Genomic DNA, 24,956 nt, shown 5'->3' on the forward strand with positions numbered 1-24,956 from the left:
TACTGACCTTACTCATTCACACTGGCACACGGAACCAGGTCTACCCAAGACCTGTCCAGGTCTATCCACGACCTGCCCAGTGGCTCTTTCCTGGCTCAGTGGCTCTTCCCGGGGAAACCAAACCTCAATGGGACTCTAATCCACCCCAAGGGCATCAGGCATGTCTGGCAGCAAAAAGTCCGGATAGAGCGTACAACTCACCCAAGCCCAGAGCCTCTGAGCGGTCCTCCACCAGAAACCCAATATAGAGATTTCAAAAGGTCTCTTACCTTTCAGATGGGCCTGGGGTCTGGTGGGGAGCAGCTCGCGGTCCTCTGGCTCTCGGGATCGCCGTGTATCCGAGTCACGGCACCAAGATTTGTGGTGGCAAATTAACCACGTGTTGTGTTTGGATCAGAACAGGCCTGAGGCTCTTTTATTGATTACAAGAGTAAGGGGGTAACAGCTCGAAGTAGCTGCCCCCCCCCATGCAAAGCACAAACAGCTTTTTAAAGCTTAAAACCACAGACAAATTACATATAGTTCCATATTAATTACCTTACTTGGAATACATTGCAAAATTAACCCTGGTCAGAAGCAAAAACAAGCGTCTCGTCCACTAGGTCCCTCTTGTTATTCACCATCTGTTCTTTTGCGGTCAGCGACCTTTCTAACACAACTCTTGCGGCTATATATTTCATAAGCTTGACTATTGCAAATTCATTCTGTCCCCAAACCACAATTGGTCAAGCACCCTTCCACCAACTGCATTTTCCCTTATTTGGCATATAATGTAAGCTTTTAACAGTTGCTCTGCCTTATTTGGAATACAGCAAAACAATCTTTTCCTGTTATTGAAAGGTTTGCTCTTTGCGGTTAATGGTCTTTCCTGATGTAAGCAGAGTCAGGATGAGCTCCACCCTGACATCTGGTGGTGAGGTGTGGCAAGTTGTGGAAAAGAACTTCAGGGGCCGATCTCATTTGCATAGGCACACCCACCCCGCCTAGAATGAGGCCATAGCTGCCCAAATGGTCACTTTGGCTGCTGTGGGATCCCCACTGTCTCTGTTATTGGGGCAGGAAGAATAAATTGTTATTACCCTGATTATGGGAACTGTGCTTGGAACTGTACTTGGCCTTTTGTTATGATGGAGGAACTCACCATCAACTAAGTAACACTCACTAGGCAAGGGACATGGGTTCCAAAACTCTGTGAATTGAGAGAGGTTTGAGACAGGTATAGGTATGTGGTGGTGTGGGCCCTTTTGTGAGGGCTTGAAACACTAATTGCATCTCTGTCTTTCTCTGCTGTGGAATGTTAGGGCTAATTTTGGGTCTATTAAGAGTCTTGCTACAGGTACTGTGCTTAATTCACTTTGGCCTTATAGTGCACTAGCACTAAGGCTCCTACTACTATGAGCTGAAATCACTAAAGAGCTAAGATCACTGAGCGCTGAAATTACTGAGCACTGTGCCAAGTAGTGGGGAGCCGGAAGATCTAGAGTGCAGTGGTGCTGTTCGTGGATAGGCTGGCGGAGCGTTTGTGAGATGGCGAGTGGAGCTCTGTGGGGCAGTCAGCTTCAGGTCGAGTAAGGTGCCCCTTACCTCTCCCCCCCCCCCCACAGGCACATTTTTAGCCAGACTGGGGAGTAACACTCTGCAGATGAACTTTTGAACTCTGGGGCTGGACTTTTTGGACTTTGGGTGATTTGTGGATTGCTGGATTCAAGAGACGTTTGGGTTGTGGGACTCAAGAACCCGAGGGAAAGGATGTGACCCAATTTGCTGGGGTGGGTCTTTGCTCGTGGTTTGGTTGATGAACACCAGTTGTGGTGTTTCCCCAATTTAATGCTAATGTCGTTTACCTCATGTTATTAAAGATTCTCTGCTACACCGAGACTCTGTGCTTGCGAGCAGGGAAGTATTGCCTCTTTGAGGCTCCCAGGGGGTGTGTAGGATTTTCCCAGGTCACTGGGTGGGGGCTTGAGCCAGTTTTGCATTTGCATGAGAGGGAACCCCTGTGAACTGAACCCGGCCCTTGCTGCTATCAACTTGGCCTGGCAGAAGGGTTACACTAATTTCTAGCTGCTATGGTTACATTTCTTAAGCTGTGCTGTTGTAACTGCCCCACAATGGAATTTTCCTCACCCTCTTCTTATGCTCTATATACACAGTTAGCTTGACCAAAGTTTTAGGCCTATAAGTTTAGGCTTACTAAATTTTTCCTCCACAAGATGAATTGAAAAATACTATTTCTTTTATCATTTTTACAGTGCAAATATTTGTAATAAAAATAATAATATCAAGTGAGCACAGTGCACTTTGTACTCTGTGTTGTAATTAAAATCACTATTGAAAATGTAGAAAAACATCCAAAAATATATAATACATTTCAATTGGTATTCTATTGTTATTAGTGTGATTAATCATGATTAATTTTTTTGAGTTAATCACATGAGTTAACTGTGATTACTCAACAGCCCTACTTTAAACATGCTGCCTATTAATTTCATTGGGTGACCCCTGGTTCTTGTATTATGGGAAAGGGTAAATAACACTTCCCTATTCACTTTCTCCGCACCAGTCATGATTGTATAGACCGCTATCACATCCCCCCGTAGTTGTCTCTTTTCCAAGTTGAACAGTCCCAATCTTTTTAACTTCTCCTCAAATGGAAGTTGTTCAATACCCTAATTATTTTTTTCAGCTCTCATGTATCTTTTTGAGATGGGACACCCAGAATTGCATGCAGTATTCAAGATGTGGGTGTACCATGGATTTTTATAGTGGTATTAGGATGTTTTCTGTTTTATTATTTATCCTTTTCCTAATGATTCTGTTAATTTTTTTGACTGCCACCGGACGCTGAGCAGATGTTTTTCAGAGAACCATCCATGAGGATTCCAAGATCTTTCCTGAGTGGTAACAGTTAATATAGACCCCATCATTTTGTATGTATAGTTGGGATTACATTTTCCAATGTGCATTACTTTGCATTTATCAGCATTGAATTTCATTTGCCATTTTGTTGCCCAGTCATCACCCAGTTTAGTGAGATCCCTTTGTAGCTCTTCACAGTCAGCTTTGGACTTAACTATCTTGAGTAATTTTATATCATCTGCAAACTTTGCCACCTCACTGTTTATCACTTTTTCCAGATTATTTATGAATACATTGAACAGCACAGGTCCCAGTACAGATCCTTGGGGAACCTGGCTATTTACCTCTCTCCATTGTGAAAATTGACAATTTATTCCTACCCTTTGTTTCCTGTCTTTTAACCAGTTACTGATCCATGAGAGGACCTTCCCTCTTATCCCATGACAACTTACTTTTCTTAAGAGCCTTTGGTGAGGGATCTTGTCAAAGGATTTCTGAAAGTCCAAATACACTATGTCCACTGGATCACCCTGGTCCACATGTTTGTTGACCTCCTCAAAGAATTCTAATAGATTGGTGAGGCATGCTTTCCCTTCACAAAAGTTGTGTTGCCCCCAAACTGGTGGTGTATTCTATAATTAGATTTCACCAAGCCAGGAACAAATCTGAACTCCAGGATCACTATAATAGTCTTACCATGGAGTCACAGACAGTTGCCATAGACAGGGGTGGGCAAACTACGGCCTGTGGGCTGGATCCGGCCTGCGAGCAGTTTTAAGCTGGCCCGTGAGCTCCCGCTGGGGAGCAGGGTCTGGGCTTACCCCAGTCCAGCAATCCAGCTGGGGTGCAGGGTTGGGGGAGGCATCATGTGGCTCTCGGAAGCAGCTGCATGGTCCCACTCTGGTGCTTTAGCTGGGGCGCAGGGTCAGGGGCCACTCCACGAGGCTCCTGGAAGCCATGGCATGGCCCCGATCTGGCTCCTATGCACTCCAGTGGCCCCCTCCGGCGCTCCAGTGGGAGCTGGAGGGGCGGTGCCTGCGGATGGGGCAGCGTGTAGGGCCACTTGGCCGCATCTCCGCATAGAAGCTGAAGAACGGACATACCACTGCTTCCGGGAGCCACTTGAGGTAAGTGAGCCCCTACCCCAGCCCTGATCCCCCTCCCGCTCTCCAAACCCCTCAATCCCAGCCTGCAGCACCCTCCTGCACCCCAAACCTCTCATCCCCAGCCCCACTCCAGAGCTCGCACCCCGAGCCGGAACCTGCACCCCTTTCTGCAATCCTGCCCCAGCCCTGATTCCCCTCCTGGCCTCTGAACCCTTCGGTCCCAGCCCAGAGCACGCTTCTACACCCCAAACTCCTCATCCCCAGCCCCACCCCAGAGCCTGCACCCCCAACCCAAATTTTGTGAGCATTCATGGCCCGCCATACAATTTCTATTCCTCGATGTGGCCCTCAGGCCAACAAGTTTGCCCAACCCTGTCATAGATTCTCCAGTCTATCTTGCCACCAAGACAAACTGGACTTTGTGATAAAAGGTCACTTACACCACATCAGGTTGCATCCAGTCCCAAGAAACCAGTTACTTACCCCAGATGAATTGATACTCTGGATCTTGCACCAAAGACAAGGCTGACAACTAATTCTATAGTAAACTAACTAAAGGTATATTAGCTAATAAAAGGAAGTGAGACTTACTGAGACATTAAAGCAGGTAAAATATATTTACATGTGAGTCACCGTTTGTAATTCCAAATGGTGACAGTGATGTAATAAGAAAAAGAGTACTTGTGGCACCTTAGAGACTAACAAATTTATTTGAGCATAAGCTTTCATGAGCTACAGCTCACTTCATCAGATGCATGCAGTGGAAAATACAGTGGGGAGATTTTATATACACAGAGAACATGAAACAATGGATGTTACCATACACACTGTAACAAGAGTGATCAGGTAAGGTGAGCTATTCCATTAATTTCCATTAATTTTCATTAAAGTTCTTTTTTTACATTCCACAAGGCTTCTTTCTCATTTGATGGGTTATTTAGTTATGGGGTACACACAATGACAATGTTTGCTCTTACATTATAACAGGATACAGATAAGTGAAAACAATGCAAGTAACTTCCCACTAGTTTTCATGAAGTTTAAACACCAAATACACTCTTATACATTTAACGATCACTTTGATCTATACTAATACACAAGTGAATTGGCCTGGGGATCTGGCATGAGCTGGCACCTGGTGTGCCAGCTTCACAGTTACCACAGACAATAAAGGAGAGGGGATGCAGATCGGGATAAGTAAAGAACACATCAGAGCTCTTCTGACCAATTTGAATGAATTCAAGTCAGTGGGCCTGATGCTATTCATAGAATCATAGAATATTAGGGTTGGAAGAGACCTCAGGAGGTCATCTAGTCCACCCCCTGTTCAAAGCAGGACCAATCCCCAACTAAATCATCCCAGCCAAGGTTTTGTCAAGCTGAGCTTTAAAAACCTCTAAGGATGGAGATTCCACCACCACCCTAGGGAACCCATTCCAGTGCTTCACCATCCTCCTGGTGAAATAGTGTTTCCTAATATCCAACCTAGACCTCCCCCACTGCAACTTGAGACCGTTGCTTCTTGTTCTGTCATCTGCCACCACTGAGAACAGCCGAGCTCCATCCTCTTTGGAACCCCCCTTCAGGTAGTTGAAGGCTGCTATCAAATCCCTCCTCACTCTTCTCTTCTGCAGACTAAATAACCCCAGTTCCCTCAGCCTCTCCTCAGAAGTCATGCGCCCCACCCCCCTAATCATTTTCATTGCCCTCCGCTGGACTCTCTCCAATTTGTCCACATCCCTTCTGTAGTGGGGGGACCAAAACTGGACACAACACTCCAGGTGTGGCCTCACCAGTGCCGAATAGAGGGGAATAATCACTTCCCTCGATCTGCTGGCAATGCTCCTACTAATACAGCCCAATATGCCATTAGCCTTCTTGGGAACAAGGGCACACTGCTGACTCACATCCAGCTTCTCGTCCACTGTAATCCCCAGGTCCTTTTCTGCAGAACTGCTGTTTAGCCAGTTGGTCCCCAGCCTGTAGCCGTGCATGGGATTCTTCCTTCCTAAGTGCAGTACTCTGCACTTGTCCTTGTTGAGCCTCATCAGATTTCTTTTAGCCCAATCCTCCAATTTGTCTAGGTCACTCTGGAACCTATCCCTACCCTCCATTGTATCTACCTCTCCCCCCAGCTTAGTGTCATCTGTGAACTTGATGAGGGTGCAATTAATCCCATCATCCAGATCATTAATAAAGATATTGAACAAAACCTGCCCCAGGACCGATCCCTGGGGCACTCCGCTTGATACCAGCTGCCAACTAGATATTGAGCTGTTGATCACTACCCATTGAGTAATCATCCCAGGGTACTGAAGGAATTGGCTGAAGAAATCTCGGAGCCACTGGCAATAATATTTGCAAACTCATGGATGACAGGATAGGTCCCGGAGAAGGGGTGATCACTAGCAGCCAGCATGGATTTACCAAGAACAAATCTTGCCAAACCAGCTTGATTCCTTCTTTGACAGGATAAATAATTAGGTGGATGGGGGAATGTGGCTGACATAATATACCTGGACTTCAGCAAGGTTTCTGACACAGTCCCACATGACATTCTGATAAGTAAGCTGGAGAAATGTGGGGTTGGCAGAATTACCATTAAATGGATACATAATTGGTTAAACAACTGCAAACAAACTATTTTGGTAATTAAATATTCATGGTAAATAGGCCCAATGGCCTGTGATTGGATATTAGATGGGGTGGGATCAGAGTTACCCAGGAAAGAATTTTCTGTAGTATCTGGCTGATGAATCTTGCCCATATACTCAGGGTTTAGCTGATCGCCATATTTGGGGTCGGGAAGGAATTTTCCTCCAGGGCAGATTGGAAGAGGCCCTGGAGGTTTTTCGCCTTCCTCTGTAGCATGGCGCATGGGTCACTTGCTGGAGGATTCTCTGCTCCTTGAAGTCTTTAAACTACGATTTGAGGACTTCAATAGCACAGATATAGGTGTGAGGTTTTTTGCAGGAGTGGTGGGTGAAATTCTGTGGCCTGCGTTGTGCAGGAGGTAAGACTGGATGATCATAGTGGTCCCTTCTGACCTAAATATCTATGAATCTATTAATGGAATGATGTTGGATTGGAGGGAGGTCTCAAGTGGGGTTCCACAGGCATCTGTTCTGGGTCCGATGTTATTTAACATTTTTAGTAATGACCTGGATGTAGGTATTCAGAGCACACTGATCAAATTTGCAGATGACACAAAATTAGGGGTCGTTGCCAACTCTTTGGAGGATAGAGCTAAAATTTGGCGGGATCTTGATAAATGGGAGACCCAGGCTATAGACAACAATATGAAATTCAACAAAGCCAAATGTAAGGTGCTACACTTAAGGAAGAAAAACCAAATGGACACATACAGCATTGGGGAAAACTAGCTCAGCAGCAGCACTGCTGAGAAGGATCTGGGAGTTGTGGTGGATCATAACCTCAACATCAGTCAGCAATGTGATGTTGCAAAAAAGCAAATGCAATTGTAGGTTGCATTAACAGAGGCATTGCATGCAAGTCATAAGAGGTGATAGTACCGCTCTAATCAGCTGGAGCACTGTGTCCAGTTTTGGTCACCAATGTGTAGAAAGAATGTAGAGAAACTGGAAAGGATGAAGAGGCGAGTGGCAAAGATGGTCAAAGGAATGGAATGCAAGCCATACGAGCAAAGGCTGAAGGACTGGGTCTGTTTAGTTTGGCAAAGAGGAGATTAAGGGGAGACATGATAGTGGTCTTCAGATACTTGAAAGGCTGCCATAAAAAAGATGGGGGAAAGTTGTTCTCACTTGCCACAAAGGGCAGGACAAGAGGCAATGCGTTCAAACTACAGAGTGGCAGATTTAGATTAAATCACAGGAACAACGAACAGTAGGACAATAGAAAAGACTGCCTCGCGAGGTTGTGGAAGCTCCTTCATTGGAGGTTTTTAAAAGGAGGCTGTATTGGATGGTTTTAGAGTAGACAACAAATCCTTCATCTGGGGAGGAGATTAGACTAGATGACCCTTCTTACCCTATGATTCTATGATCACTCACTGTTTTTCCTCATCTCTTATAGTGATCCAAGAACCTCTGGATGGCACTGGAGTACGTAGGTATAGGGATTCCCTGGTTCATTAAAAGAATGTCATGTAAGGTCTCTAATGAAAGCCTGTGTCACACTGGTCATCATAATCACTGTGAGATGTATGTATGGAGAATATGGGAGGAGTTACGTATATATACTAAATATGATTTTCTCTAGGTCTGTAGTTAAAATCAGGTCACTCAAAGGCAATGTGTCTTGAGACAAACTTCTTCAGATGGGGGGTGGGAGATATTTACTGCCATAGTGAACCACTGTGTAGTGTGTGTCCTCCAATAGGAGTCTATTGGCATTCTAAGTCAAATACTAATTGAAGAGCTGGTGGAGATTTCAGAAGGAAACTAAGAGGTAAGAGGTAATCAACAGTGGGGGGACAGAACCCTATCTTGCGATGAACATCAAAGATCTGTTCTGGTATATTTGGGGGTGCAGAAAGATACCCTGGCATCCTTTAATCTGTGAGGAGAAGCTGGCAGCAGGCTTGGCATTATGAGACGGGGTCTCAACCAAACTGGTTGAAAACGCTGGGAAACAATGTGGGGTGAGCTATATTGTAGGCGATAGGAGAATGTCTTGTTAGTTAAGTTTAGTGTCCAGAAAGCATGTTATGATGCTGTTTGACATGTAACCATTTGCTGCCATCTCTCACACTGTTTTTTATTTGAATCTCTTTCTTTCCTAAATACATTTCCTTTTGTTTTATAATTGAACTCCAGGGCTGTGCATATTACAGAAGCAGCGGGCTAATGTAAAACTGGTAAACTGGGGCACACTGGTCTTGTGGGAACAGAGGATCTGGGATTTCTGTGGGTATCCAATGATCAGGGGCTGGATATCACAGAGGAACACTTTGAAGGGACTTAGGAGCTGGGGTGCATCTATTGCCAACCTACAAGGCAAAGACAGTAGCCCAGAGAAAAGTGCTTGGGAGGCTGACAGGCTGGTTGTGTTAGGGTGTCCAGCTAGTACAGACAAGACTCCCTCATGCTGGAGGCAGTTGGTAAGAAGGTGCCCGGAGAAGCATCACACCTATTCTTCCAGTCAAGGGTAGGTGCCCAGGCAGAGACAGATGCATCCTGGAGCTGTCGCCAGAAGGGCTTTGGCTTTCTTGACCAGGGCTGTTGTTCTGGGAAGAAGGACTGTTGAGCAGAGAAGGGGTTACCTATCGAGGAAGAAGAACAGCATACAGACTGGCTAACCTAGTGAGGAGGGCTTTAAACTAGGTTCAATGGGGGCAGGAGACAACAGCCCACAGGTAAGTCAAAAACATGGAGACCTGGGAGAAGGGTTGGAATCTGGGGAGAGCATGGGCCGTTAGAATATCATAGAATCATAGAATATCAGGGCTGGAAGGGATCTCAGGAGGTCATCTAGTCCAATCCCCTGCTCAAAGCAGGAACAACACCAACTAAATCATCCCAGCCAGGGCTTTGTCAAGCCTGACCTTAAAAACTTCAAAGGAAGGAGATTCCACCACCTCCCTAGGTAACCCATTCCAGTGCTTCACCACCCTAACAGACAACCTAGACCTCCCCCACTGCAACTTGAGACCATTACTCCTTGTTCTGTCATCTGCTACTACTGAGAACAGCCGAGCTCCATCCTCTTTGGAACCCCCCTTCAGGTAGCTGAAAGCAGCTATCAAATCCCCCCTCATTCTTCTCTTCTGCAGACTAAACAATCCCAGTTCCCTTAGCCTCTCCTCAGAAGTCATGTGTTCCAGTCCCCTAATCATTTTTGTTGCCCTCCGCTGTACTCTTTCCAATTTTTCCACATCCTTCTTGTAGTGTGGGGCCTGAAACTGGACACAGTATGGCAGATGAGGCCTCACCAATGTCAAATAGAGGGGAATGATCACGTCCCTCGATCTGCTGGCAATGCTCCTACTTATACAACCCAAAATGCCATTAGCCTTCTTGGCAACAAGGGCACACTGTTGACTCATATCCTGCTTTTTGTCCACTCTAATCCCTTGGTCCTTTTCTGAAGAACTGCTGCCTAGCCATTCAGTCCCTAGTCTGTAGCAGTGCATGGGATTCTTCCATCCTAAGTGCAGGACTCTGTACTTGTCCTTGTCGAACCTCATCAGATTTCTTTTGGCCCAATCCTCTAATTGGTCTATGTCCTGCTGTATCCTATCCTTACCCTCCAGTGTATCTACCACTCCTCCCAGTTTAGTGTCATCTGCAAACTTGCTGAGGGTGCAATCCATGCCATGCTCCAGATCATTAATGAAGATATTGAACAAAACTGGTCCCAGGACCGACCCTTCGGGTACTCCACTTGATACCGGCTGCCAACTAGACATGGAGCACAGAGCCAGGGCATACAGGGAGCCTGCCTTAGCCCTGCTGCACCGCCAGACTTTTAGCACCTAAAATCTCTCGGTTTGTCTTCAGTAGCCCCTGGGAGATAGAGCCTGATTCCAGGAGACTTCCGGCGAAACCGTGAGGGTTCGCAATCCTAGGTCTCTTCCAGTCCTATGATTCTATGATTATTACATCTTTCAAGTCTAAGCTCTCCCACTGTGACCAGAAAGCTTTACTGTGGCATTTTAAGGAGATACTGCATTCCGGGGTGGCTGTGTTTACCAGCTGATTTTTTCCCAACCACACACTATTCTAATATCAGAATTCTCTGTTTGGGAAGCTGTTAGTTGCTCTGTAGTCTGTTTCTGCAACCCCACTGCCACTCTTCCAGTGGCTGAACTAGAAACATTTGCACTTCTGTAAAGTGTGGGGGTGGGGGTGGGAAGAGAGCCAGCCATCCCTTTCTGAGCACACTCATTCCCTCAAGTGGCCAATTCCTTGTTCTTCTACTTAGGGCAGTGCTAGCAATTAGCCTCCCAACAGAATCATCTGGACAAGGCATCATCACTACCATGGGAAATTGTTCCCAGCCTGTGGGTTACTGTGAAATCATAACAGTGCAGTTTTTCTAACCACCTCGCAAGTTGCCCCTCAGGATTCCTGACTCTAAGAGCCATTTCAGGGATGCGTGGTCTGTCGTGACTACAGACTTTCTCCCATACAGCTAGTGGTGAAAATGTTCTATAGATTTAATCACTGCTAGGAGTTACTTTTGGGTTGTGCAATAATCTCTATATAGAGAAATTAGACTTTTGCTGTAATAAGCCCTTATGTCTTGTGTCAGTACTGCCCCCAATATGTAAGCACCAGCATCGTGTCCAATATGAAAGGGGTTTTGAAACACAGGTTGGCTATAAGTGTTTGTCTACACTACGAAATTAGGTCAAATTTATAGAAGCCAAATGTTTAGAAAGTGATTTTATACAGTCGATTGTGTGTATCCCCACTTAAGACCATTAAGTCAGAGGAGTGCGTCCACAGTACCGAGGCTAGAGTCGACTTCCGGAGCATTGCACTGTGGGTAGCTATCCCACAGTTCCCACAGTCTCCGCCACCCATTGGAATTCTGGGTTGAGATCCCAATGCCTGATGGGGCAAAAAACATTGTCATGGGTGGTTCTGGGTACATGTTGTCAGGCCCCCCCACCTCCCTCCCTCCATGAAAGCAACGGCAGACAATCGTTTCACACCTTTTTTCCAGGGTTACCTGTGCAGATGCCATACCATGGCAAGCATGGAGCCCGCTCAGCTCACCGTCACCGTACATCTCCTGGGTGCTGGCAGACGTGGGACTGCATTGCTAGACAGCAGCAGCTCATTGCCTTGTGGCAGCAAATAGTGCATTATGACTGGTAGCCATCCTCGTCGTCTCCTGGGTGCTCTTGGCCAACATCAGTCAGGTTGGTTGGGGCACCTGGGCAGATATGAATGCTCCTGGCAGATCTCAGTGAGGTCTGTCAGCGGCACCTGGGCGGACATGAGTGCTCCTGGCAGACCTCGGTAAAGTCTGTCAGGGGTGCCTGCACATAAATGGGAGTGACTCAGGTCATTCTCTTCTTTAAGTTTTGTCTAATGGAGATTCAGCAAGGGACTTACTTTCCAGACCAGAAAATAACCGTTGGGGATGTTGAAATGCCTATAGTTATCCTTGGGTACTCAGCCTACCCCTTAATACCATGGCTCAAGAAGCCGTACACAGGCAGCCTGGACAGTAGTCAGGAGCTGTTCAACTATAGACTGAGCAAGTGCAGTATGGCGGTAGAATGTGCATTTGGACATTTAAAAGCGCACTGGCGCAGTTTACTGACTCGGCTAGACCTATGCAAAATCAATATTCCCATCGTTATTACTGCTTGCTGTGTGCTCCATGATATCTGTGAGAGTAAGGGGGAGACATTTATGGTGGGGTGGAGGTTGAGGCAAATCGCCTGGCCACTGATTATGCGCAGCCAGACACCAGGGCAGTTAGAAGAGCACAGCAGGGCGTGCTGTGCATCAGAGAAGCTTTGAAAACCAGTTTCGTGGCTGACCAGGCTACAGTGTGAAAGTTCTGTTTGTTTATTGATGAAAACCCGCCCCCTTGGTTCACACTACTTCCCTGTAAGCCAACCACCCTCCCCTCCCCCTTTGATCACCACTTGCAGAGGCAATAAAGTCATTGGCAGGCAGGGCAGAAAAGGTGGGGGAGTTGCACTGTATGTAAGGGAGCAGTATGACTGCTCAGAGCTCAAGTATGAAACTGCAGAAAAACCTGAGAGTCTCTGGATTAAGTTTAGAAGTGTGAGCAACAAGGGTGATGTCGTGGTGGGAGTCTGCTATAGACCACTGGACCAGGGGAATGAAGTGGATGAGGCTTTCTTCCGGCAACTCACGGAATGGCATTTTGGGATGTATAAGTAGGGGCATTGCCAGCAGATCGAGGGACGTGATCGTTCCCCTCTATTCGACATTGGTGAGGCCTCATCTGGAGTACTGTGTCCAGTTTTGGGCCCCACACTACAAGAAGGATGTGGAAAAATTGGGGAGAGTCCAGTGAAGGGCAACAAAAATTATTAGGGGTCTGGAACACATGACTTCTGAGGAGAGGCTGAGGGAACTGGGATTGTTTTAGTCTGCAGAAGAGAAGAATGAGGGGGGATTTGATAGCTGCTTTCAACTATCTGAGAGGTGGTTCCAAAGAGGATGGATCTAGACTATTCTCAGTGGTAGAAGATGACAGGACAAGGAGTAAAGGTCTCAAGTTGCAGTGGGGGAGGTTTAGGTTGGATATTAGGAAAAACTTTTTCACTAGGAGGGTGGTGAAACACTGGAATGGGTTACCTAGGGAGGTGGTAGAATCTCCTTCCTTAGAAGTTTTTAAGGTCAGGCTTGACAAAGCCCTGGATGGGATGATTTAATTGGGGATTGGTCCTGCTTTGAGAAGGGGGTTGGACTAGATGACCTCCTGAGGTCCCTTCCAACCCTGATATTCTATGATTCTATGATACTAGATCGCAGGCCCTGGTTCTCATGGGAGACTTCAATCACCCTGATGTCTGCTGGGAAAGCAATACAGCGGTGCACAGACAATCCAAGAAGTTTTTGGAAAGGGTAGGGGACAATTTCCTGATGCAAGTGCTGGAGGAACCAACTAGGGGCAGAGCTCTTCTTGACCTGCTGCTTACAAACCAGGAAGAATTAGTAGGGGAAGCTAAAGTGGATGGGAACCTGGGAGGCAGTGACCATGAGATGGTTCAGTTCAGGATCCTGACACAGGGAAGAAAGGAAAGCAGCAGAATATGGACCCTGGACTTCAGAAAAGCAGACTTTGACTCTGTCAAGGTTCCTCCCCCACTCTGAACTCTAGGGTATAGATGTGGGGACCTGCATGAAAACCTCCTAAGCTTACTTTTACCAGCTTAGGTTAAAACTTCCCCAAGGTACAAATTAATTTTATCCTTTGTCCTTGGAATATCCACTGCCACCACCAAACTCTAACTGGGTTTACTGGGAAACATAGTTTGGACACGTCTTTCCCCCCAAAATCCTCCCAACCCTTGCATCCCACTTCTTGGGGAAGGTTTGGTAAAAATCCTCACCAATTTGCATAGGTGACCACAGACCCAAACCCTTGGATCTGAGAACAATGAAAAAGCCTTCAGTTTTCTTACAAGGAGAGTTTTAATAGAAATAGAAGTAAATAGAGGTAAAGGAATCACCTCTGTAAAATCAGGATGGTAGATACCTTACAGGGTAATTAGATTCAAAACATAGAGAATCCCTCTAGGCAAAACCTTAAGTTACAAAAAAGACACACAGACAGAAATAGTCATTCTATTCAGCACAGTTCTTTTCTCAGCCATTTAAAGAAATCATAATCTAACACATACCTAGCTAGATTACTTACTAAAAGTTCTAAGACTCCATTCCTGTTCTGTCCCCGGCAAAACCAGCATATAGACAGACACAGACCCTTTGTTTCTCTCCCTCCTCCCAGCTTTTGAAAATATCTTGTCTCCTCATTGGTCATTTTGGTCAGGTGCCAGCGAGGTTACCTTTAGCTTCTTAACCCTTTACAGGTGAGAGGATTTTTCCTCTGGCCAGGAGGGATTTTAAAGGGGTTTACCCTTCCCTTTATATTTATGACAGACTCCCTCAGGGAACTGATGGGCAGGATCCCCTGGGAGAATAATATGAGGGGGAAAGGAGTCCAGGAGAGCTGGCTGTATTTTAAAGAATCTTTATTGAGTTTACAGGGACAAACCATCCCGATGTGTAGAAAGAATAGTAAATATGGCAGGCAACCAGCTTGGCTTAACAGTGAAATCCTTGCTGATCTTAAACACAAAAAAGAAGCTTACAAGAAGTGGAAGATTGGACAAATGACCAAGGAAGAGTATAAAAATATTGTTCGGGCATGCAGGAGTGAAATCAGGAAGGCCAAATCACACCTGGAGTTGCAGCTAGCAAGAGATGTTAAGAGTAACAAGAAGGGTTTCTTCAGGTATGTTAGCAACAAGAAGAAAGTCAAGGAAAGTTTGGGCCCCTTACTGAATGAGGGAGGCAACCTCATGACAGAGGATGTGGAAAAAGCTAAGGTACTCAATGCTTTTTTTGCCTCTGTCTTCACGAACAAGGTCAGCTCCCAGACTACTGCACTGGGCAGCACAGCATGGGGAGGAGGTGACCAGCCTTCTGTGGAGAAAGAAGTGGTTCGGGACTATTTAGAAAAGCTGGATGTGCACAAGTCCATGGGGCCGGATGCGCTGCATCCGAGAGCGCTCAAAGAGTTGGCAGATGTGATTGCAGAGCCATTGGCCATTATCTTTGAAAACTCGTGGCTATCCGGGGAAGTCCCAGATGACTGGAAAAAGGCTAATGTAGTGCCCATCTTTACAGGCCAGTCAGCCTCACCTCAGTCCCTGGAAAACTCATGGAGCAGGTCCTCAAGGAATCACTTCTGAAGCACTTAGAGGAGAGGAAAGTGGTCGGGAACAGTCAGCATGGATTCACCAAGGGCAAGTCATGCCTGACTAATCTAATTGCCTTCTATGACGAGATAACTGGCTCTGTGGATGAGGGGAAAGTGGTGGATGTGTTGTTCCTTGACTTTAGCAAAGCTTTTGACACGGTCTCCCACAGTATTCTTGCCAGCAAGTTAAAGAATTATGGGTTGGATGAATGGACTATAAGGTGGATAGAAAGTTGGCTAGATTGTCAGGCTCAACGGGTAGAGATCAATGGCTCCATGTCTAGTTGGCAGCCGGTATCAAGTGGAGTGCCCCAAGGGTCGGTCCTGGGGCCAGTTTTGTTCAATATCTTCATAAATGATCTGGAGGATGGTGTGGATTGCACCTTCAGCAAGTTTGCAGATGACACTAAACTGGGAGGAGAGGTAGATACGCTGGAGGGTAGGGATAGGATACAGAGGGCCCTAGACAAATTAGAGGATTGGGCCAAATGAAATCTGATGAGGTTCAACAAGCACAAGTGCAGAGTCCTGCCCTTAGGACACAAGAATCCAATGCACCGCTACAGACTAGGGACCGAATGGCTTGGCAGCAGTTCTGCAGAAAAGGACCAAGGGGTGACAGTGGACGAGAAGCTGGATATGAGTCAACAGTGTGCCCTTGTTGCCAAGAAGGCCAATGGCATTTTGGGATGTATACGTAGGGGCATTGCCAGCAGATCGAGGGACGTGATCGTTCCCCTCTATTCAGCACTGGTGAGGCCTCATCTGGAGTACTGTGTCCAGTTTTGGGCCCCACACTACAAGAAGGATGAGGAAAAATTGGAAAGAGTCCAGCGGAGGGCAACAAAAATGATTAGGGGACTGGAACACATGACTTCTGAGGATAGGCTGAGGGAACTGGGATTGTTTAGTCTGCGGAAGAGAAGAGTGAGGGGGGATTTGATAGCTGCTTTCAACTACCTGAAGGGGGGTTCCAAAGAGGATGGATCTAGACTGTTCTCAATTGTAGCAGATGACAGAATGAGGAGTAATGGTCTCACGTCGCAGTGGGGGAGGTTTAGGTTGGATATTAGGAAAAACTTTTTCACTAGGAGGGTGGTGAAGTACTGGAATGAGTTACCTAGGGAGGTGGTGGAATCTCCTTCCTTAGATATTTTTAAGGTCAGGCTTGACAAAGCCCTGGCTGGGATGATTTAGTTGGGGATTGTCCTGTTTTGAGCAGGGGGTTGGACTAGATGACCTCCTGAGGTCCCTTCCAACCCTGATATTCTATGATTTTATGATTGTTGTTTCAAATTCATGCATTCTTTATTACTTCATCACAGAAATGGGGGGATAACTGCCAAGGTAACCTGGGAGGGGTGGGAGAGGGGGGAAGCACCGGGTGGGGTAGGGGAAGAGGGGAGGAGGGAAGGACAAGGCCACACTGCACTTCAAAACTGATTGAATGCCAGCCTTCTGTTGCTTGGGCAGTCCTCTGGGGTGGACTCATTGGGTACCTGGTGCTTGGGCGTCTGGGTGTGGAGGCTATGGAACTTGGGGAGGAGGGCGGTTGGTCACACAGGGGCTGCAGCGGCGGTCTGTGCTCCTGCTGCCTTTGCTGCAGCTCAACCATACACTGGAGCATATCAGTTTGATCCTCCAGTAGCCTCAGCATTGACTCCTGCCTCCTCTCATCATGCTGATGCCAGCTCTCCTCTCACTCGTTCCTCCTGTCCTCGCGTTCATTTTGTGCTTTCCTGAACTCTGACATTGTCTCCCTCAAGGCATTGTGCTGGGCTCTTTCAGCGTGGGAGGCCTGTGTGAGCTCAGAGACCATTTCATCACGAGTGCGTTTTTTTTTGGCTTCTAATCTTCGCTAGCCTCTGGGATGGAGATGATACGTGGGGCGATGAAACATTTGCAGCTGCGGGAGAGAAAAAAGGGAGATTAGTCTTTAAAAAGAGACATTTTAGAGAACAAAGGGCAGACTCTTTCACCGTGAACCAAGCTGTTAACATTACATAGCGCGTGTGCTTTCTTTACAAGGTCGCATTTTGCCTTTTATATTGAGGGCCTGCCGGTATGGTGTGAGAGAGCACACACGCAGGGCCGGCGGGCAGCAGAATTCGGCTTGCAGGCAGACATGGTAAGCCAGTCTTTTGGCTTCTTTAACCTTCCTAACATGTGGGAATGGTTTCAAACAGCAGCGCCCTCATTTCACATACCGAACACCTGTTGGGTTGGCCCTTTAAAAGGAGGGGCTGTGGTTTTTGGGTTAACATGCAGCACAAACCCAACTAATATCACTCTCCTGATGTCACTCTCCTGAGGATAACATGAACGATATCACTCTCCTGAGGATAACAGAGAGATAAAGAACGGATGCTGCTTGAATACCAGCAAACACTGGGACCATACGCTGCCACGCTTTGTTATGCAATGATTCCAGACTAAGTGCTGCTGGACTGGCATGATAAAGTGTCCTACCATGGAGGACGGAATAAGGCTGCCCTCCCCAGAAACCTTTTGCAAAGGCTTTGGGAGTACATCCAGGAGAGCTTCGTTGAGATGTCCCTGGAGGATTTCCGCTCCATCCCCAGACACATTAACAGACTTTTCCAGTAGCTGTACTGGCTGTGAATGCATCCCAAGTCTTCAGGGCAAATTAATCATTAAACACGCTTGCTTTTAAACCGTTTATTTTATTTACAAAGGTACATTCACCAGAGGTCCCTTCTCCGCCTTCTAGGTCCGGGAGCCCGCCTTGGGTGGGTTGGGAGGCTACTAGATCCAGGGTGAGAAACAGTTCTTGGCTGTCGGGGAAAAAGGTTTCTCCGCTTGCTTGCTGTGCTTCAACCTCCTCTTCCTCATCATCTTCCTCATCCCCAAAATCCGCATCCCTGTTGCGTGAGAGTCCATTGATGGAGTCCATGCACAGGGCTGGGGCAGTGGTAGGGGCAGCCCCTAAAATGGCATGCAGCTCATCATAGAAGCAGCATGTCTGGGGCTCTGACTCAGAGCGGCCGTTTGCCTCTCTGGTTCTTTGGTAGGCTTGCCTGAGCTCCTTAAGTTTCATGCGACACTGCTGCGGGTCCCTGTTATAGCCTCTGTCCTTCATGCCCTTGGAGATTTTTTCAAATATTTTGGCATTTTGTCTTTTGGAACGGAGTTCTGATAGCACGGATTCATCTCCCCATACAGCAATCAGATACAGTACCTCCCGTTCAGTCCATGCTGGAGCTCTTTTGCGATTCTGGGACTGCACGGTCACCTGTGCTGAAGAGCTCTGCATGGTCACCTGTGCTGATCAGCTCACCACGCTCACCAAACAGGAAATGAAATTCAAAAGTTCGTGGGGCTTTTCCTGTTTACCTGGCCAGTGCATCTGAGTTGAGAGCGCTGTCCAGAGCGATCACAGTGGAGCACTCTGGGATAGCTCCCAGGGGCCAATACCGTCAAATTGCATCCACACTACCCCAAATTGGACCCAGCAAGATTGATTTCAGTGCTAATCCACTAGTCAAGGAGGAGTACAGAAACCGGTTTTAAGAGCCCTTAAAGTCAGAAAAAATGGCTTTGTAGTGTGGATGGGTACAGGGCTAAACCGATCTAACACTGCTAAATCCGACCTAAACTTGTAGTGTAGACCAGGACTAAGACAGGAGCAGTGACAAGGGCGTTTTTCAACTCTGAAAATGCTACATCACACTGTGCTAACCACTGAAATAGTTTCCCTTTGTCACCCCACCTATGCAGAGGTTTTGCAATACTGATAAACCCACAAATGAACCTTCTGTAACAGGAGCAGAGCCCTATTAAACTTAGCCCATCTGGAAGTGTCTGGGGAGTTTGACAACTCCATGCAGCCTTGATTTCCGTTTTGTCATGGACATTTCACCCCTCGCTAATTGTGTGACCAAGCAGATTATCTCTTTTTTTGAAACAAGGCACATCTTTTTGGGTTGAGTTTCAGATTGGCAGCCTTAACTGGAACACAGACCACTTGGAAATGTATCGATTCCAGGTCACATTATTTTAGTGTGCACCAGAATATGATCTAGGTATAACAAACAGGCTGAGAGGGTCATGCATTGTAATACCCTCTCCATTAGCCTCTCAAAGGTGGCCAGTGCATTACACCAGTGGTCCTCAACCTTTCCAGACTACTGTACCCCTTTCAGGAGTCTGATTTGTCTTGTGTACCCCCAAGTTACATCTCACTTAAGAACTACTTGCTTACAAAATCAGACATAAAAATACAAAAGTGTCACAGCACACTATTACTGACAAATTGCTGACTCTCATTTCTATCATATAATTATAAAATAAATACATTGGAATATAAATATTGTACATACATTTCAGAGTATGATATATAGAGCAGTATAAACAAGTCATTGTCTGTAGGTAATTTTAGTTTGTACTGACTTTGCTAGTGCTTTTTATGTAGCCTGTTGTAAAACTAGGTAAATATCTAGATGAGTTGATGTACCCTCAAAAGACCTCTGTGTACCCCCAGGGGTACATGAACCCCTCCTTGAGAACCACTGCCTTACATGACCCGAAAGCCATCACTTTAAATTGCCGCAGGCCTTGTCCTGCTGAGAAAGCAGTTTTATCCCTCTGATTTGGATCCATTTCCAGTTGCCAATACCCACTTTTAAGTGCCAGTGTGGAAAGCCAGATTGAACCTGCTACAGCACCCAGGGTATCACCTATTTGTGGTAATGAACACAAATCTTTTAAAGTGACTTCATTTAGTTTTCTATAGTCCACATGGAGTTTGGTGCTGCCATCTTTTTTCTTACCCAGAAGAATGAGTGAGGCTGAAGGCTCAGTTATGCCTTCCTGATACATTTCTTCAACAAGCCTCTTCCCTCTTTGCTGTTGGTGAATGGTGAACTGGTGGCTGTTTAATGGGTATTTCCCCTGGAGTCAATCTTATGCTGGACCAGTGCAGTAACCCACACCTTAGCTGGATCAGGAGAACAACTCCTGAATCCTATACAGAATGTGTCTTGGACCATTATTCTACTCATTGAAATGTACAGCACTGGGCTGGAACAAGTCCTAGAGAAATTCTGGGAGCTCACCTTCACCCCTTTCTTCTTTATAGTTTTCTTGTATAGCAGGATTTGGATTGTCAGAAACATTCAGCAAATAAACAGGACCCCATACCTGCTGCAGATCTACAAGAAACTAAACAACTAAATTTCCTCCAAGGCCCTGGATCTTAAACCATATGTTAAACATCTCCCCTCTTTCCCTTGCTGCAAAGCTACTACAGCTTGGAGCTGTTGTTATGGTTTCTGCCCTTAGAGGTAGGATAACTTGCTTACTGCAAACCAATTGCCTACTGTCATAAATATAAAGGGAAGGGTAAACCCCTTTAAAATCCCTCCTGGCCAGAGGAAAAATCCTCTCACCTGTAAAGGGTTAAGAAGCTAAAGGTAACCTCACTGGCATCTGACCAAAATGACCAATGAGGAGACAAGATACTTTCAAAAGCTGGGAGGAGGGAGAAAAACAAAGGGTCTGGGTCTGTCTGTATGCTGCTTTTGCCGGGGACAGAACAGGAATGGAGTCTTAGAACTTTTAGTAAGTAATCTAGCTAGGTATGTGTTAGGTTATGATTTCTTTAAATGGCTGAGAAAAGAGCTGTGCTGAATAGAATGACTATTCCTGTCTGTGTGTCTTTTTTGTAACTTAAGGTTTTGCCTAGAGGGATTCTCTATGTTTTGAATCTAATTACCCTGTAAGGTATCTACCATCCTGATTTTACAGAGGTGATTCCTTTACTTCTATTAAAAGTCTTCTTGTAAGAAAACTGAAGGCTTTTTCATTGTTCTCAGATCCAAGGGTTTGGGTCTGTGGTCACCTATGCAAATTGGTGAGGATTTTTACCAAACCTTCCCCAAGAAGTGAGGTGCAAGGGTTGGGAGGATTTGGGGGGGGGGGGGAAAGACGTGTCCAAACTATGTTTCCCAGTAAACCCAGATAAAGTTTGGTGGTGGCAGTGGAAATCCAAGGGTAAAATTAATTTGTACCTTGGGGAAGTTTTAACCTAAGCTGGTAAAAGTAAGCTGAGGAGGTTTTCATGCAGGTCCCCACATCTGTACCCTAGAGTTCAGAGTGGGGAAGGAACCTTGACACCTACAAATCATTTGTTTCTCCTGGGCCACATCTTTAAAGGGAATTGCTGCAGACTGAATTTGTAAAACACCTTTCCTGGCACTGATGACACGGTTATTAGCGACAATGAAAGCCAAACTCACAATTAGCTCATCCATGATCTTGGCCATCCAGACTCTTGCTCAAATTCCAGAGGGTCAATTTTCAAAGCCAATGTAACTATGCCTTTGTTGGTCACAACTGAGAATAGTTTTTCTCAGCAGTTTGTCCTGAATTTGGGCAGACACACCCCAAACTAGTTGTTGTTCTCCCATGAGATATAGCAAACCAGCAACAAAAGTAAACTTCTGTTTCACCACACTAGCTAACAAGAAGTCAGGTAAGCAATTTCCTTTGATATTCTAGTCCTTGTATCACCACTAGAAACACTGGATTTAAAGATGAGTGGCTCCTCATCAAACAAAAGATTCTTCTTATCCCAGAGGGCCAGCCACACACCCAAGTCAATATATAACTCAGATCTTAACCAAAAACACACTGTTGCCAATCCTTTAGTATCTAAAATCTAAAAGTTTATTTATAAAAAGAAAGAAAGATGAGTTAAAATTGGTTAAAAATTAAATACATACAATAATTGCAAAGTTCTTGGTTCAGGTTTGTAGCAGTGATGGAATAAAATGCTAGCTTAAGTCAAGTCTCCAGTTGCTTCCAGTCATTGGCAGGACCTCAGTCCCTTGGTTAGAATGCTCCAGTTAGTGTAAGTCCATAGTCCAGGAGCAGGAAAGAAGCAGGAGCAGAATAGAGGTGGAGGTGTTTCCAGTGCCTTCTATAGCTTCTGCCATGTGGAGGGAAACCCATAGTTTCAAACAAAGCCCTCAGCACAGCTAGTGGAAGATCACAGGTGACCAGATGGGGTTTGGAGTCACATATCCATGTATGATTTCACCTAGTCATAGTAGAAGTCATTACCTATACCCCAAACAGCACATCCTACACAGGAAAGTCCATTCATTGTAGGTGGGTATCTTCCATTGTGAGTTAAATGTTCCTTGATGAGCCACTTAATTTGAATAGTCCCTCCAAGATGTGCTGGATAATACCTTGTGGGTGTTACCCCAAGAGCAAACATTTGAAATCCAGTATAGAGCCAATACTCATAACTTCAAATACAAAAATGATACATCAGCAAATCATAACCTTTTCATAGACACCTTAGTTGATAACCTTTGTACAAGATTTGTTGCAAATATATAACAGTGGTTGCAACAATGATCTATATGGTCATATTTTAATCAGACATAGAGGTAGAATAACTTGCTTACTGCAAACCAGTTGCCTACAAATCATTTGTTTCTCCTGGGCCACATCTTTAAAGGGAATTTCCACAGACTGAATATGTAAGACACCTTTCCTCACACTGATTACATGCTTATTAGCCATAATTAAATCCAAACGCACAATTAGCTCATCCATGATCTTGGCCATCCAGACTCTTGCTCAAATTCCAGAGGGTCAATTTTCAAAGCCAGTTTTCCCCATTTTTTGATAGGTGCTTGTTCCCCAGTCATTGTCCAATTAGGTGGTTCAGTTTTAGATTCCCTATTCCCTTACAATAGTCTTGTCTGGTCTAGTAATGGTTGTGTTTGAGCCAGCGTCCGCTGTTCCTGTGCATTTTGCAACTCTTATTACACATTCAAAAGCCAAACTCCCATTATTGTTGTTTAACTGCCAAGATCTAAACCAAAACTGATCCTTGTACCTCCAAGCTTTGCCCCTTCAGGTTGGTATCCCCGTTTCCTAAATTGGGTGAGGGACTTTCATTAGATACCTGTGGTGCTTTGTCTTGACTTGCCTTAAAATTCATAACAAACTTTCTTTTCTCACCATTTTTTTCATATTAACTGAACTGCGTCCCTTAATTTTTGCATTATCACCAACTCCTCTTGTTTTATAAAATGAATGCAACAATTTTTCCAATTGTTCAACTTCCAGTCATTGGCTCTTGTTATACTTTTGTCTGGTAGGTTGAAGAACTCCTTATTATCAAATGTCTATTCCCCATATAGGTACTTGTAGGCTGAGATCAAGTCACCCTGTGACATTGCACCCTCATATTATTCTTAGTTATATGATTATGATATAATTATGACATAATTATGATGTGTTTTGTACAAGATATGTCTTGTCAGGTGTCTATGGCAAAGTTAAGATTTGCTAAATATGATTATCTTATTTGTGTGCATGTATCATTTCTGTATCTGAAGTTATGAACCACAGAATCATAGAAGATTAGGGTTGGAAGGGACCTCAGGAGGTCATCTCGTCCAACCCACTGCTCAAAGCAGAACCAACCCCAACTAAATCAACCCCAACTGAATACTGACTACGTATCTGTATTTCAAATGTGGTTACACCTGGGTAGCACCCACTAGGCAAAAAGCTTCCAGTCTAGACAGCTGATTGTGAAGGGCCTGTTCAGGGTAATGGGCCATTAGGAAAAACAATAGGCCTTAGGAGAAGCTTATCTCCCACCTGGTGAGCCTTCCTGAGAATGCTCCAGACAGCCTGTAAGTAATGGGTGCTATGACTCAGCAAGGGCATGTGACCAAATCACATGACACTGAACCCCATTTTGATACCTGTATTTTCCCACAAACTGGATGGGAACCCTTTTTGAAAGAGAGGGTTCCTGTCATATGTTAAAACTATGTAAGGTGGGGTGTGCCATCATCTAAGGGCTTCACTCCCCACACGAGGGAGAACTACTGGAAACACTTGAGGAACAAAGACTGAACTGGGAGAAGTGCTGGTCCCAGGCTAAAGGGATTTTTAGCCTGTATATAGAAACCTGGTGGACTGCTTGTATCATCAGCCAGGGTGAGCGATTGCTAATTCATACCCAATCTTTCTAGTATTTTAGGCTTAGTTTGTGGTTTTGTTTATTTGCTAGATAATCTGCTTTGATCTGTTTGCTATGACTTAAAATCTATCTTTTGTATTTAATAAACTTGTTTTTTGCTTTATCTAAACCAGTGTGCCATTAAGCGAAGTGTCTGGGGAAAATCTCAGCTTGGTTAACACAAGTTTGTTGCATATTCCTCTCCACATTGAGGGAGAGGTGAACTGGGTAATAAATTCATACTGGCTGGGGTTTCATCAGGGCAGAAAGATACACCTCTGGGGTCCTAGGCTGGAGAGCTGGGGGTTATTTTGGCTGTGGCCTCTATATTTTTGGTGCATGCAGTTGCTTGTCAGCCTGCATGCAACTGCAGCTGGGTGTGTCCCTTCCTGTGCGAATGCGGGTGGGAGTGTAAGACTGGGAGTGGTCTACATCTTGTCACAGCAACACAATGTAAAAGGAAATCCAGGCTGGTAAGTCAGAGGGCTCAGTGGTACGCCAGTTCCAGGTGGCATCCCAGGGGGAACCCATAACACACCCCTTTACAGTCTCTGATAATCTAAATGGATTGAGTTCTT

Source organism: Natator depressus, chromosome 18, assembly GCF_965152275.1.
Source record: "Natator depressus isolate rNatDep1 chromosome 18, rNatDep2.hap1, whole genome shotgun sequence".
NCBI classification, from domain to species: domain Eukaryota; kingdom Metazoa; phylum Chordata; order Testudines; family Cheloniidae; genus Natator; species Natator depressus.